Genomic DNA, 15,405 nt, shown 5'->3' with positions numbered 1-15,405 from the left:
TCTGAGCTTGTACCCATACATTCATTATCCCAACGTTACTGCTCACTTCATCTATCTAGAAGACCTCATAACATATTCATGAGCCAGAGTGTTGAGTTGAATGTGTGTGTGTGTGTGTGGGGGGGGGGGGGGGGGTATATGTGTCTGTGAGCCTGATATAAATGTACCATCAGAGTCACTGATCATGCTCCCTCTGCATGTAGCACTATGCTCTCAGTTTAATTGATCATGCTCCCTCTGCATGTAGCACTATGCTCTCAGTTTAATTAATCATGCTCCCTCTGCATGTAGCACTATGCTCTCAGTTTAATTGATCATGCTCCCTCTGCATGTAGCACTATGCTCTCAGTTTAATTAATCATGCTCCCTCTGCATGTAGCACTATGCTCTCAGTTTAATTGATCATTATCACTCTGCATGTAGCACTATGCTCTCAGTTTAATTCATCATGCTCCCTCTGCATGTAGCACTATGCTCTCAGTTTAATTGATTGTGCTCCCTCGGCATGTAGCACTATGCTCTCAGTTGAATTGATCATGCTCCCTCGGCATGTAGCACTATGCTCTCAGTTTAATTGATCATTCTCCCTCTGCATGTAGCACTATGCTCTCAGTTTAATTGATCATTCTCCCTCTGCATGTAGCACTATGCTCTCAGTTTAATTGATCATTATCACTCTGCATGTAGCACTATGCTCTCAGTTTAATTCATCATGCTCCCTCTGCATGTAGCACTATGCTCTCAGTTTAATTGATTGTGCTCCCTCGGCATGTAGCACTATGCTCTCAGTTGAATTGATCATTCTCCCTCTGCATGTAGCACTATGCTCTCAGTTGAATTGATCATTCTCCCTCTGCATGTAGCACTATGCTCTCAGTTTAATTGCCAGCATCCCAGACAGACAGAATGTGTGGGAACAGCAGCTGATATCAATCATTCTAATAATACATGAAAGTGAATATGCTCATTCCTCAAATCATTTGGTTGAATGCGTAGTGGGATGTGTGTATGGGTGTGTCTTTTGTGTGTGTCTGTGTGTGTGTGTGTCTGTGTCTGTGTCTGTGTGTCTGTGTGTCTCGACAGCTAGGCAGTATTGTGACTGATTCACGTATTAGAGGGATGTGTCACAGCCTACTGTGTGTGTGTGCGTGTGTGTGTGTGTCTGTGTATGCACCCTGCCGTCTCCAGTTAGATTTGCATTACAATCTCAAACACCCAATTCATTAACAGAGCCTCCCCATGTTCCTCTCTCCCCAGCCTACACTCCCACACTCCTACTAAATATGATCACTGTCTCATACTGGGCCTGAACAACGTGGGCCGCGCAATATAATGCAGCCGGACTCAGGGCCATTCCATGGTATCAGAGTGAAGCTGAGACTCTGATTTTTCACTTTAAAATGTATGTTAATCAAAACACAACAATTGTAAAGTAAAAAACAAACATTTATCTCTTTATGCACAAGGACGACTTTTAACCATTTCCACAGAAAATCTTTACAAAAACACATTTATTTAAAGAACAGTGCACATGCAAGTTTGATCCCAACTTTGCATCTGCATCTTTTGAAATAGTTCAAAGTCATCCTTGTGCATAGAGATGTATGGTTTGTTTAACTCTGCAATCATTGGTTTTTGTTTGACATACATTTTAAAGTGAAACATCTGAGTCTCAACATCTCTCTGTAACTGTGGAAATGCCCCCAATAACAACTTAATAGCATAATAAAAATCATTTTCTATAAAAATATCTGTTTTCACAAAGTAATCTATTTGCCCTCTGTTCACCCAAGATGCTATCTCAATGCTTCGGCATAACATAAATCAATTCTAGAACCATTGGTGCATTGAATACTGTGTATATTTCAACAACAAAAAAAACATGTTTGAAAGAAGAAGACAAACATGGAATTGTATCATCAATGTCTGAATACGCTGTCCATGGAAATGAACTACAGCACATATAATACTGTATCTCATTAGATGTGAATGGAGTCAGGGTGAATTCCCAAGTTGAGATGCCCACAATTAGAGAGTCGGGGATGTTGATGTATCATATGGCTACTGTCATGAGTGATAGCATCAGCCCTTCTCTCACCTCATGTGGTTTCATTGCTGAGACGCCTCAGATAAGTAAAAGCAGAGCATAATTGCGCTGAACACCCAGAAACTCAGAAAAGTCCATTAACTACTTGATTAACTGTGTTTTAGAGGGAGAGTTCCCTCTCCTACCCATGGGCCTCTCTGTTCTTCTCAGACAGACAGTCATTAACACGCAACATTAAATTAAAACACTTGATTGGTTAATCACGCCACATGCATCATTTAGCCGTCTGTCCTCTCTCTCTCTCTCTCTCTCTCTCGTCTCTCTCTTTTTCTCTCTACGTTTTCCACCGTCTCTGTTTTTCTCTTGAGGCACCACATAAGTCAATCTGAGCTCCATTGTCTAAGATGCTGCATGAAGAACATTCACCAACAAAGACAGTACGCATCTCCTCCAATACAATCCCAGTGTGTGAGCACACACACATACACATACTGGCACACACACACAAATGCATGCATGCCCATGTAATACAACCCCCCAATCCCTTAAGTACAAGCTCACGATAGAAGACTTAACCTATTAATCCTTATATTAGCCTGTGTCCCTCATTTCAACTTCAGACCAGATCACACTTAAATGTTAGATGAGGACATTGACATCTTACACCCTAAACCCATACATGTGTGTGTGTATACAAACGTGTGTGTTTATACGCAGGTAGGTGTGTGTGTGTGTGTGCGTGTGCGTGCGTGTGTGTGTGTGTGGACGTAACAAAGTTAAAGTAAATCCGGGACACTCCAATTAGTATGATATGTTACATTTTATATGGTATGTATTCATTTGTCGATGTCCATGATCCATTTCGTATGATTTGCTACGAATTAAAATTCGTATGGTATGTTATGAATTGCAATTTGTACAATTTGTACAGTATGTTAAATTGTATTTCATGCAATATGTTAAAAAATTTGCTAAATGTATTATGAGTTACGAATTCCAATTTGCTGTCAGTAACATTAGCTAGGTGGCTAGAGCTAACGTTAGCTAGGTGGCTAACTTCAGGTAGAGTAGGGGTAAGGGTTAGGAGTTATGTTAAAAGATTAAGGTTAGGGGAAGGGTTAGCTAAAATGCTAAGTAGTTGTACAGAAGCTAAAAAGTAGTAAGAAGTTGCTAATTATCTGAAATGCTAAAGTTGTCCTTGATGAGATTCGAACATGCAACTTTTGGGTTATTAGACCACTGCAGTAAACAACTACCCCAACCAATCACCCTACTTTTGTTTACTGCAGTGGGCTAAATCAGAGTAACACAGTGTGATTCTGGCTAGTCTTAAACAAATCTACTTTGAAACAAAAGTATACAGCTCACACACATAGCCATAAGCTTAACCCATAAGAGTCTAAGCCCTGTCTAAGCCGGGGGGGATCTGCTAAGCAATATGGAATTGTTTTAAGAAGTTCATACCAAGGATCATTTTGCTATTCCATTTTGAATTTGAAGAATTTGAAAAACAAATATTAGAATAAATGCATTGGATATCAGATTCACTACATGGAACAACAGATAGTCCCCCCCCAAAGAATCAAAAGGAAGTTTGTTCTGAATTGTTTGTCCTGTATCTAAGAAATATAAGAAAGATCCAGATTTCTTAACTTTTATTTTGACATATATTTACCCCCTTATTTTTGGCACTAAACAGTCTCCATATATACAGTGCATTCGGAAAGTATTCAGACCCCTTTCTCTTTCCCTTTTGCACATTTTGTTACGTTACAGCCTTATACTAAAATGTATTAAATAAGAAAGTATTGTCATCAATCTACACACAGTACCCCATAATGACAAACCAAAAACAGGTTTTTAGAAATGTTTGTAAATGTATAAACAATCTAAAACATGAATACCGTATTTGCATCCTTTTTCCATTGATCATCCTTGAGATGTTTCTACAACTTGATTGGAGTCCACCTGTGGTAAATTCAACTGATTGGACATGATTTGGAAAGGCACACACCTGTCTATATAAGGTCCCACAGTTGACAGTGCATCTCAGAGCCATGAGGTCAAACAAATTGTCCGTAGAGCCCCGAGACAGGATTGTGTTGAGGCACAGATCTGGGGAAGAATACCAAAACCTTAGTGCAGCATTGAAGGTCCCCAAAAACACAGTGGCCTCCATCATTCTAAAATGGAAGAAGTTTGGAACCACCAAGACTTCTTAGAGCTGGCTGCCCGGCCAAACTGAGCAATCGGGGGAGAAGGGCCTTGGTCAGGGATGTGACCCAGACCCGATGATCACTCTGACAGAGCTCCAGAGGTCCTCTGTGGAGATGGGAGAACCTTCCAGAAGGAAAACCATCTCTGCAGCACTCCACCAATCAGGCCTTTATGGTAGAGTGGCCAGATGGAAGCCATTCAGTGAAATGCACATGACAGCCCACTTGGAGTTTGTCAAAAGGAACCTAAAGGACTCTCAGACCATGAGAAACACGATTCTCTGGTCTGATTAAACTAAGATTGAACTCTTTGGCTTGAATGCCAAGTGTCACGTTTGGAGGAAACCTGGCACCATCCCTACAGTGAAGCATGGTGGTGGCAGCATCATGCTGTGGGATGTTTTTCAGCAGCAGGGACTGGGAGACCAGTCAGGATCGAGGCAAAGATGACCAGAGGAAAGTACAGAGAGAACCTTGATGAAAACCTGCTCCAGAGCGCTCAGGACCTCAGACTGGGGCAAAGGTTCACCTTCCAACAGGACAGCAAGCCTAAGCACACAGCCAAGTAAATGCAGGAGTGGCTTCGGGACAAGTCTCTGAATGTACTTGAGTGGCCCAGCCAGAGCCTGGACTTGAACCCGATTAAACATCTCTGGGTTGACCTGAAAATAGCCATGCAGCAACGCTCCCCATCCAACCTGACAGAGCTTGAGAGGATCTGCAGAGAAGAATGGGAGTCAGTCCCCAAATACTGGTGTGTCAAACTTGTAGTATCATACCCAATAAGACTGTAATCGCTGCCAAAGTGCTTTAACAAAGTACTGAGTAAGGGATCTGAATACTTATTAAAAAGTGATTTTTCAATTTCTTTCCCATTACTTAAAATCTGTTTTTGCTTTGTCATTATGGTGTAATGTGTGTAGATTGATGAGGGAAAAAAACAATTGAATCCATTTTAGAATAAGGCTGTAATGTTACAAAATGTGGAAAAACTAAAGGGGTCTGAATACTTTCTGAATGCAGAGTACTTCCATTATTTGTTTCAACTGGTATGGGGGGGAACTTCGGACAAGTCTTGAGAGGTCTGTAAGCTTTCCAGAGAAAAACAACTAACATGTCCATGTCCGTGGGAGTCTCACCTTTATACAGAGGGGCCATTTTAGTGTGTAGCCCAAACTGTTCGGACGCTACAGAATGAAGTTGGCATATCGACTGTACAAGAACACCATCGAGTTTGTGAGAGTCTCACCTTTATACAGAGGGGCCATTTTAGTGTGTAGCCCAAACTGTTCGGACGCTACAGAATGAAGTTGGCATATCGACTGTACAAGAACACCATCGAGTTTGTGAGAGTCTCACCTTTATACAGAGGGGCCATTTTAGTGTGTAGCCCAAACTGTTCGGACGCTACAGAATGAAGTTGGCATATCGACTGTACAAGAACACCATCGAGTTTGTGAGAGTCTCATCTTTCCATAGCGGGGTCATAATAGTTTGTAGGTCAAACCGTTCGAACGAGAAGACCAATTTTGGGATGTCTCATGGTCTGACAACATATATCTCTAGCTTATACTGACAGATTTAAAAAAAAAAAATATTATGCCAATTAGATTTCGAAGTGGGCACAGACATCGATTCTAGGGGGTAAAAAAATGTCAGATATAGTGTTGACATTTATTCAACTTGAGTTTGCAGCCCACTATTACGCTAGCTCTCCCCTAAAGTTAAAAATCAAATTCATTTTATTGGTCACATACAGATGTTTAGTATATGTTATTGCGGGTGTAGCGAAATACTTGCAATAACGTGACGAATAACATTGAAAAAATGTAAAATACTGCAAAGTTGCCTCAGTGCCAGAAACTAGACGGCCATGTCTATCGGTGCCATCTTACACATCTTATGCCATTTTACCAGTTCATGACCGTAGTGGAGTGGAGTGGAGGCTTTAGCTCAAACAGTTTCTTGAGGCCTGGGTTTAAAACCCGGTGAATCAAACAAGTAGAGTAACAGTTTAGGAAGAGAATAGACCAGCACAGATAATGACAGTACAGTCAGCCTTGAGTAACAACGTCGGTGCCCCAAGTCTGGCTCAGTATTATTTAATAGGGATAATCCTCCACCACTCTATAATGGAATTACCATACATTACTGCAAATCTCTGTAGAGGAGCTTAAACTTGACCTTACCTGTAACTCAGTTATGCAGCGAGAGAGACACAGTGGACTTAACACTGTTTACAATGGCATTAGCTGCCTAGCAAGTCAGATTTAGCCCAGCTAACATGCTTCCTTCATCCCCTTACCAACTCTGGCTTATTTAACTATAGCCCTGAGCCCTTTCTACAGCACTGCCTAGGGCTCATCTTGATTGGCGAAGCACCCAAAGACAACTGTGGATTCGTATTTATAGTTTGTCCAGATTGGGCAGATTGGGCTCGTTCCTGTGGAGATGGCTGTGATGAACCTCAGATGACCGCACTCAGCTGGAAACAGGCTGACACAGAATGGCATAATGAGCTAGCCTTCCTCATCTGACCCCCTGAATCAGAGGGAGACAGAGAGAGAGAGAGAGAGAGAGGGAGAGAGACAGAGGTATCTTTATAGACCTTTATGCAGATTTCTGTGGATAATGACCCCATGAATCAGAGAGAGACAGAGAGAGAGGGAGAGAGAGAGCAAGAGAGAGGGAGAGAGACAGAGGTATCTTTATAGACCTGTATGCAGATTACTGTGGAGAATGGAAAAAGGTCTGTGGGCATAATGAAAAACACAACAGAGGGTAATATAGAGAAGTAGATGCAGCAAGCATTCTCTCTTCTGGTCTGCAGGGTCCTCCTGTAAGTACGCTTTGTCATCAACACAGCCAACATGGTTCCATGTTTTCTTCAACACTGCCACATACTTAACCTTATACCAGCATTTCATACTAGACCTACTAGACCTATATTAATTAACAAAACAAAAGACACGAGACTGGACTATGTTATAAAGATTCATAAAATGTATTTATTATTCAATCAGGATGAGATTTACAACTCTATCTCTCTCCTCAGGGTATCCCCGGACTTATGGGAATGAAAGTAAGTAAAAACTGAGGACTTTTAATAGCTAAATAAATGCTATACTAGTCAGTGATTAAATGTATATTGAGGCATGTGTATGGTTTACGCCATACAAGGGTAAATGTTGCAGCTTTCCCCTGACACTGTAGGGTTATGGTTTACGCCATACAAGGGTAAATGTTGCAGCTTTCCCCTGACACTGTAGGGTTATGGTTTACGCCATACAAGGGTAAATGTTGCAGCTTTCCCCTGACACTGTAGGGTTATGGTTTGAACTTCAGTATAGCTGTTCTAATTCTCTTATTGATAACAGGTAGTGTTTGAGTGGTGGGAAGCTATCGAGGGAGGGTTGAGGTCATCTGTGGTAGGTACGTATGGTAGGGGGTTACGGGTCTCAGCTCTAGCCAACTAATGCTGCACGAGTTACGAGGGGATTGGACTTTATCAGGACAGATCAGTTCTAATGAGAGGGAAAATAAACAGAAATGCTGCCAACCAGAGAGAGAGAGAGAGAGAGAGAGAGAGAGAGGGAGAGAGAGAGAGAGAGAGAGAGAGAGAGAGAGAGAGAGAGAGAGAGAGATTTAAAGTCACGCATTGAATATAGAAGAGATTTAGAAATGTGTTTTGTCTTAACTAAAGCAAAGTTCTCTGTTTCACAGTCTCCCCCTGAATAAAATTGTAAAATGATATCTCAACATCTTTACTTGGAAGAAAACATTGATGTTAATGTTATTCTAAGGAGCATTTGTCTATTTCCACTGGAGGTAGTCTTTAAACAGACTCCACTCCTATTAATGTGTTCTTTATCCTGAACTCTCTCCAGGGAATTATAGAAAGCACACTTATCATAACATGGATTTGTCGCCCTAAAACAAATTCTGATTTACCATAATCACCTGGGGTGAAGGTAAAACAATACTCAATATGCCAGCTCGCAATAGGAATACCATTACTTTAGTAGTCTAGTCACGGTAGTACACAGCAACAACAACAACAACACAACTTAACCTAAGGGGAATACAACAACAGTTTACATTCTATTCTACAAGGACCCTGTGCATTATCCTGAACCCACCATGAAATATTCAATTTGATCTTGCTGAGAGGTTGAATTTAATTAAATTACAATGGTCTTTAGTTTGTTTCCAAAAAATACAACCTACCCACCCCATCCCCTAAACTCAGAATGGATTACAACCTCCATTTCATGAATATGTATGACCCTGGGGAGGGGGTCAGTCCCAGAGATGTATTGGTTTTAATCAATGCTGTGGCAATGATGAATGCAATCAAGACTCATTTGCATATTTAAAGGAAAAGGGAAATTGCTGTTAAAAGGGGCAACAATCTGGAAAAAGCTTGTGCATGTTACTGTTGAGATAGTCTTGTTCACTAGCCGCAAAGCCTGGATCTCTAGCACACAAGGCTGTAGGAGCAACAGTCACATGTCAACCAAACAGAGAAACCAAATACATGTATAAGGCCATTGTTTTGTATTTGTGACTGTTAAGAGTCTGTCTCTTGTTGTGTAAGTGTGTGATGTGGAAATCATGAGAGCCCCCTATAAAGTATAATGCTCGTACCACTGATGATTATGGTGTTGAGCAGTAACACAGGGAGAAGTAGGCTTATGGCTTAACAGGATCCAGAGAGGCTCATGGCTGCCAGGGAGGCCAAGATTACACGTTTGGCCAAAGTGATGCCTTTTTCATCCAACAGTCCAATCTAACCACCTTCTCATTCTCTCTCCTGTTGTCAACCTCTGTTTCTCCTGTATAAGTCTGTCTCCATCCCTGTTTCTCACTTATAACCCTCACCACCTCTTTCTTTTAGTTGTATACTTTCCACTAACCAATTCCACAAGGTACTTCCATCTGATCATCCATCTGATCATCCATCTGATCATCCATCTGATCATCCATCCGTCCCTCCAAGTGTCAGTTGTGGTGCTATGAAAAGGCAGCTACACATAAACAAGAGTCAGTCTCTGCCCCTTTGACCCCCACCATCCAACCCTCCATCTGTGTGCCGCTAACCTAATTCACTTTGACCTTTAAGAGGCCATGACACTATGAACCCACAACCCAAGGGCCACTGCTCCTCTGCTGCGGTTGTTTTTAACCAACAAGGTCACAGTCTTCTGATTCAAGCAGAAGCCATGCAGCATAAAATAACATTCTGTGGCAAAAGCAAAAAAACAAGGCAACAGAGAATTACTGCATGCAGTCAATTTCAGTTGTGCCTGTGGCTACACTCCTGTACTTAGTGAATCATTTTGTGTCATATTCTTTTACTGCTTGAATTGTAGAACCATATGTGTCAAGACGCACAGTTAGAGGCAGATATAGTGTCCAATCAGAGTCCAAAACCTCTCAGCAACAATGAGGTGTCCTGTTTTACAATGTTTTTGTGTCTGTGTGTGCGTCTGATTTACGTTGTCTGGCATATGGCGGGGGAGTGGTGGGAAGACTCAAAATATATATCCTTCATCTTTCTCTTAGAGCTGCCAGCAGACGGAGGTGAACGAATCTCTCAAAAGATGTTGGCGGCCTCTTCGTCCTTGTCCTTTACTTATCTGGTTCCTTAACCTCACTTCCTGTCTCCTTCCGTCCTGCTTTTAGGCTTCTGTCTCCTAGTTACGTCCCTTTTCTGTCTTCTTCTCTAGTATTTCTCTGTCTTTCTCTCCTACCGTTCTGTCTCTCTCTTCTTCTGTATTGCCTTTCTGTGTCCCCTCCCTTTCTGTCTCCTTGTCCACCACCTCCTTGGATTCCATGTATCAGACCCTGCACCTTGTCCCCTACTCTGTCGCCTATCTCCCTGTGTCACACTCCAATATTACCATGTGAGCGCGTACCTCCCATTCTCTAGAACAGGTATTCCCAAACTGAATACCCCAGGGGTACATGCAATGCTGTCGAGGGTACGACAAATAAAAATGTGATTAACATTTAAATAAATAAATAAATAATAATTCTTCACATTTTCAAATAGTCCATTTATATTTTCCAACTGGGCTTTTTTCTCGCCTGAGTAGCCTCATTTCACTGCCAAAAATAAAATGAAACCATCTAGTGCTCAGCGAAATAGCAACACAATGTCAAATGCCTAGTCAAATAACTAACATCCAATCACATTAACCGTTACTCTCTCACGGGAATTCCACCAACGGTCTATATGTAGCCTAACGTAGCTGCTGCTCATGTTGGTATCTGTACAGGTGGCGCAAAAGCCATGACAGAAAGACATAGTGGAAGCAGTTGCTCCCGATGCTACTTGGGTCCACTGCAGCATCCACCGAGAGGCTCTTACTGCCAAGGGAATGCCTGACAGCTTGAAAGACGTTTTGGACACTACAGTGAAAATGGTTAACTTTGTTAAAGCAAAGCCCCTGAAATCTAGTGCATTTTCTGCATTATGCAATGATATGGGCAGCGACCATGTAACGCTTTTACAACATACAGAAGTGTGCTGGTTATCAAGGGGCAAAGTATTTACATGTTTTTTTGAATTGTGAGACGGGCTTAAAGTTTTTTTTACTGACCATAATTTTCACTTGTCTGACTGCTTGCATGATGACGAGTTTCTCACACGACTGGCCTATCTGGTTGATGTTTTTTCCTCACCTGAATGATCAGAATCTAGGATTACAGAGACTCTCCACAACTATATTTAATGTGCGGAACAAAAGAGCTCTTCTCTGTCTACATTAACAAGGACAACACACAGGTCTTTCCGTCATTATATGATTTTTTTGTGTGCAAATGAACTCAAGCTTACGGACAATGCCAAATGTGATATAGCGAAGCACCTGAGTGAGTTTGGGGCGCAATTACACAGGTACTTTCCCGAAATAGATGACACAAACAACTGGATTCGTTATCCCTTTCATGCGTTGCCTCCAGTCCACTTATCGATATCTGAACAAGAGAGCCTCATTGAAATTGCAACAAGCGGTTCTGTGAAAATGTAACTTAATCAGAAGCAACTGCCAGATTTATGGAATGGGCTGCGCTTAGAGTATTCTGCCTTGGCAAATCACGCTGTTAAGACACTGTTGCCCTTTGCAACCACGTACCTATGTGAGAGAGGATTCTTGGCCCTCACTAGCATGAAAAAGAAATACAGGCACAGACTGCATGTGGAAAATTATTAAAGACTGAGACTCTCCAATACAACCCAACATTGCAGAGTTATGAGCATCTTTTCAAGCACATCCTTCTCATTAACCGATGGTGAGTTATTCACAATTTTCAATTAACAAATAAGGTTTTATATGTAAGAAAATGATTGATTATTATTATTATTTGTGCCCTTGTCCTTTAAGAGCTCTTTGTCACTTCCCTCGAGCCAGGTTGTGACAAAAACTCACAGTCATAAATGTATTGTATAATGTGTGTGTGGCAGGCTTACAATGATGCCAAAAACAACATTTGAGAGTGCGCCAACCCTGGTGCTAGAGGGGGTACGCAGCTGGAGGTTAAATGTTTGGGGGGTACAGGACTATAAAACGTTTTATATATACCATATAACATACCACATGTTTATGTGGATCGCAATAGACACACTGACACACAGTACCAGTCAAAAGTTTGGACAGTCATTCAAGGGTTTTTCTTCATTTTTTTTACTATTTTCTACATTGTAGAATACAATGTGAAGACATGAAATTACACATATGGAATCATGTGGTAACCAAAAAAGTGTTAAACAAATCTAAATGTATTTTCTATCTTAGATTCTTCAAAGTAGCCATCTTTTGCCTTGAGATGTGTCTGTGAATTGAACTCCTCAAAGCATTTATTTGGGCTGCAATTTCTGGGGCTGGTAACTCTAATGAACTTGTCCTATGCAGCAGAGGTAACTCTGGGTTTTCCTTTCCTGTGGCGGTCCTCATGAAAGCCAGTTTCATTGTAGCGCTTGATGGTTTTTGCGACTGCACTTGAAGAAACTTTCAAAGTTCTTGACATTTTTCATATTGACTGACCTCCGAGTCTTAAATCTAATGATGGACTGTCATTTCTCTTTGCTTATTTGAGCTGTTCTTGCCATAATATGGACTTGGTCTTTTACCAAATAAGGCTATCTTCTGTATACCACCCCTACCTTGTCACAACACAACTAATTAACGCATTAAGAAGGAAAGAAATTGCACAAATGATCTTTTAACAAGGCACACCTGTTAATTGAAATGCATTCCAGGTGACTACCTCATGAAGCTGGTTGAGAGAATGCCAAGAGTGTGCAAAGCTGTCATCAAGGCAAAGGGTTGCTACTTTGAAGAATCTCAAATGTTGTTAAGGGTGTGTACTGGAGGCGAAGTTAGTTGCAGGAAAGCATAGTGAAGTGAACAGCCACACTTTTTATTCCGGTCCAACGAAAGAACAAAAGTACATAAACGTGCCCCAAAACGGAACATAGACAAAAAGTAAAGCGCGTAACAATACCCACATAACATAAATACAATTTCACACGAAGACATGGAGGGGAACAGAGGACTAAATACATGCAGTGTGATTAGGGAATGAAAACCAGGTGTGTATGGAACAAGGCAAAACAAATGGAAACATGAAAAATGGAGCGGCGATGGCTAGAACGCCGGTGACATCGACCGCCGAACAAGGAGAGGAGAGGAGCTGACGTCGGCGGAAGTCGTAACAAATATAAAATATATTTGGATTTGTTTAACACTTTTTTGGTTACTACATGATTCCATGTGTTATTTTATAGTTTTGATGTCTTCACTATTAATCTACAATTAGGGAAAATAGTAAAAATACAGAAAAACCCTTGAATAAGTATGTGTGTCCAAACTTTTGACTGGTACTGTACACATGGAAAATGTCCCTATCAAGAACATGAGTGAACAGAGTGTGTGTGTGTGTGTGTGTGTGTGTGTGTGTGTGTGTGTGTGTGTGTGTGTGTGTGTGTGTGTGTGTGTGTGTGTGTGTGTGTGTGTGTGTGTGTGTGTGTGTGTGTGAGGGAGGGAGAGGGTAAGCAGAGAAAACATAGAGTGAGCTAGTGTGTAAAGAAAGAGTTCTGATTAGGGTTGCAAAATTCCAGGAACTGTCAATAAAATTGCCTGATTTTGTAGAAATTCTGGTTGGAAGATTACAGATTTTCATGATAATTCCGGTATTTCTGGAAAAACAAGTAATTTATTGAAAGTTCCCAGAATTTTGCAACCCTAGTTCAGATCCTAAACCCCGGTACACATAGCCTCCTACTCACAGTTTGCCTACGTAATCCTATTCTGATCAATTCAGGACAAACTGAGTGCCCCCTTTCCTCATCCCTCTCTCCCTTCTTCCTCTCTCCACTCAGTCACTTTAGAACATCGTGTGTTGATTTTTTCCTGTCAACACTGATCCACTGTGTGTCAAAAAGGTCCAATAGGGGCTTTCATTTTCATTCTATGTTATTCAACCTTAATTTAACTAGGCAAGTCAGTTAAGAACCAATTCTTATTTACAATGACTTCCTATCCCAGCCAAACCCTAACCCGGACGGCGCTGGGCCAAATGTGGCCCGCCCTATGGGACCCCCAATCCCAGCTGGTTGTGATACCTCTAGCACTGAGAGGCAGTGCCTTAGACCGGGTGCTTATATTAGTACTGTTTCATACACGTACAGTGTGTGGTGTGAAATATAATATATATATTTTTTGTATAGCGCACTCCCCCTGAGACACCCTTCGAGAGTGGGGTCACTGCCAGGGATCAGTCATTACGTGTGTGTGTGTGCATGCGTGTGTGTGTGACAGAGGTTGTGCCCAAACAGTAGAAGTTAGTTAATAAAGGTACAGAATGCAGATGGAAGGTCTCTCCACTCTCTCATTGTGACCAAAACAATTTCAGTCTTTAAATCAAGTCGATGGGGAGAATGTCTCGCTTTCTGTCTGCATTTAACCCCTCATCTCCTGTTACACCAGATTTGTCTGCTTATGGAGAGCAGTCCCATATCATAGTCATTTTACTTCGCACCATGTTTAAAATAAAAGAAGTAATAATGAACCAGACAAGTCAGTTAAGAACAAATTCTTATTTACAATGACGGCCTACACCTGCCAAACCCGGACGACGCTGGGCCAATTGTGCGCCGCCCTGTGGGACTCCCAATCACGGCCAGTTGTGATGTAGCCTGGATTCAAACCAGGGTGTCTGTAGTGTCGCCTACAAGCAGTGAGATGCAGTGCCTTAGACCGCTGCGCCACTTGGGAGCCCATGTGACCCCAGACAATGCATAATTATGACAAATGACAAATGAAGCCATTATGGAGCCTGCATAATATGTGCATTCATATCTGTTTGATCAAGCTGGGGAGTGCACCGGTTTCACACATATACATCTAGGCTAAGTGTGTGTGTGTGTGTGTGTGTGTGTGTGTGTGTGTGTGTGTGTGTGTGTGTGTGTGTGTGTGTGTGTGTGTGTGTGTGTGTGTGCGTTCACAAGCTTATGTGTGTATTTATGAGTATGTCGTCGGCTTGAAGTAATATGTTGTGTAGGAAATGCTCATGAATAAATATATTGCAATCTGTGTGCGTCTTAATATAAACATGCTATCTGGCTCCTACATCTGGTAAAATAAACATGCTATCTGGCTTCTACATCTGGTAAAATAAACATGTTCTATCTCTCCAGCTTTGCTCCAATAAATAGACCTCCTGCCTCCTCTTATGAGCATATTAAATAAATATCTGTCTCACTTACCCATGAAATGAGAAAACTTAAAAAGTCATTTAGTGTCAGTGTTGCACAAGATAAAGCAAGGTAAAACAGAGGAAAAGGGGGGAAGGGCGAGTGAGGGAAGAGATAGATGGAGAGACAGAGGGAAAGAAGGGGCTGGCATGGTAGGGGGGTGCCAGTAGGGCAAAGTAAGGGAGGGGGCAGTAGGGACTGGCAAGGTAGGGTAGGGGGGCAGTAGGGGCTGGCGTGAAAGGGGAGGGGGCAGTAGGGGATGGTGAGGTAGGGGAGTGGGCAGTAGGGGATGGTGAGGTAGGGGAGTGGGCAGTAGGGGATGGTGAGGTAGGGGAGGGGGCAGTAGGGGATGGTGAGGTAGGGGAGTGGGCAGTAGGGGATGG

This window comes from Oncorhynchus kisutch, linkage group LG2 (genome assembly GCF_002021735.2).
Source record: "Oncorhynchus kisutch isolate 150728-3 linkage group LG2, Okis_V2, whole genome shotgun sequence".
Classification (NCBI taxonomy): Eukaryota; Metazoa; Chordata; class Actinopteri; order Salmoniformes; family Salmonidae; genus Oncorhynchus; species Oncorhynchus kisutch.
The sequence above is the reverse complement of the archived record's forward strand: the minus strand, read 5'-3'. Positions refer to the sequence as shown.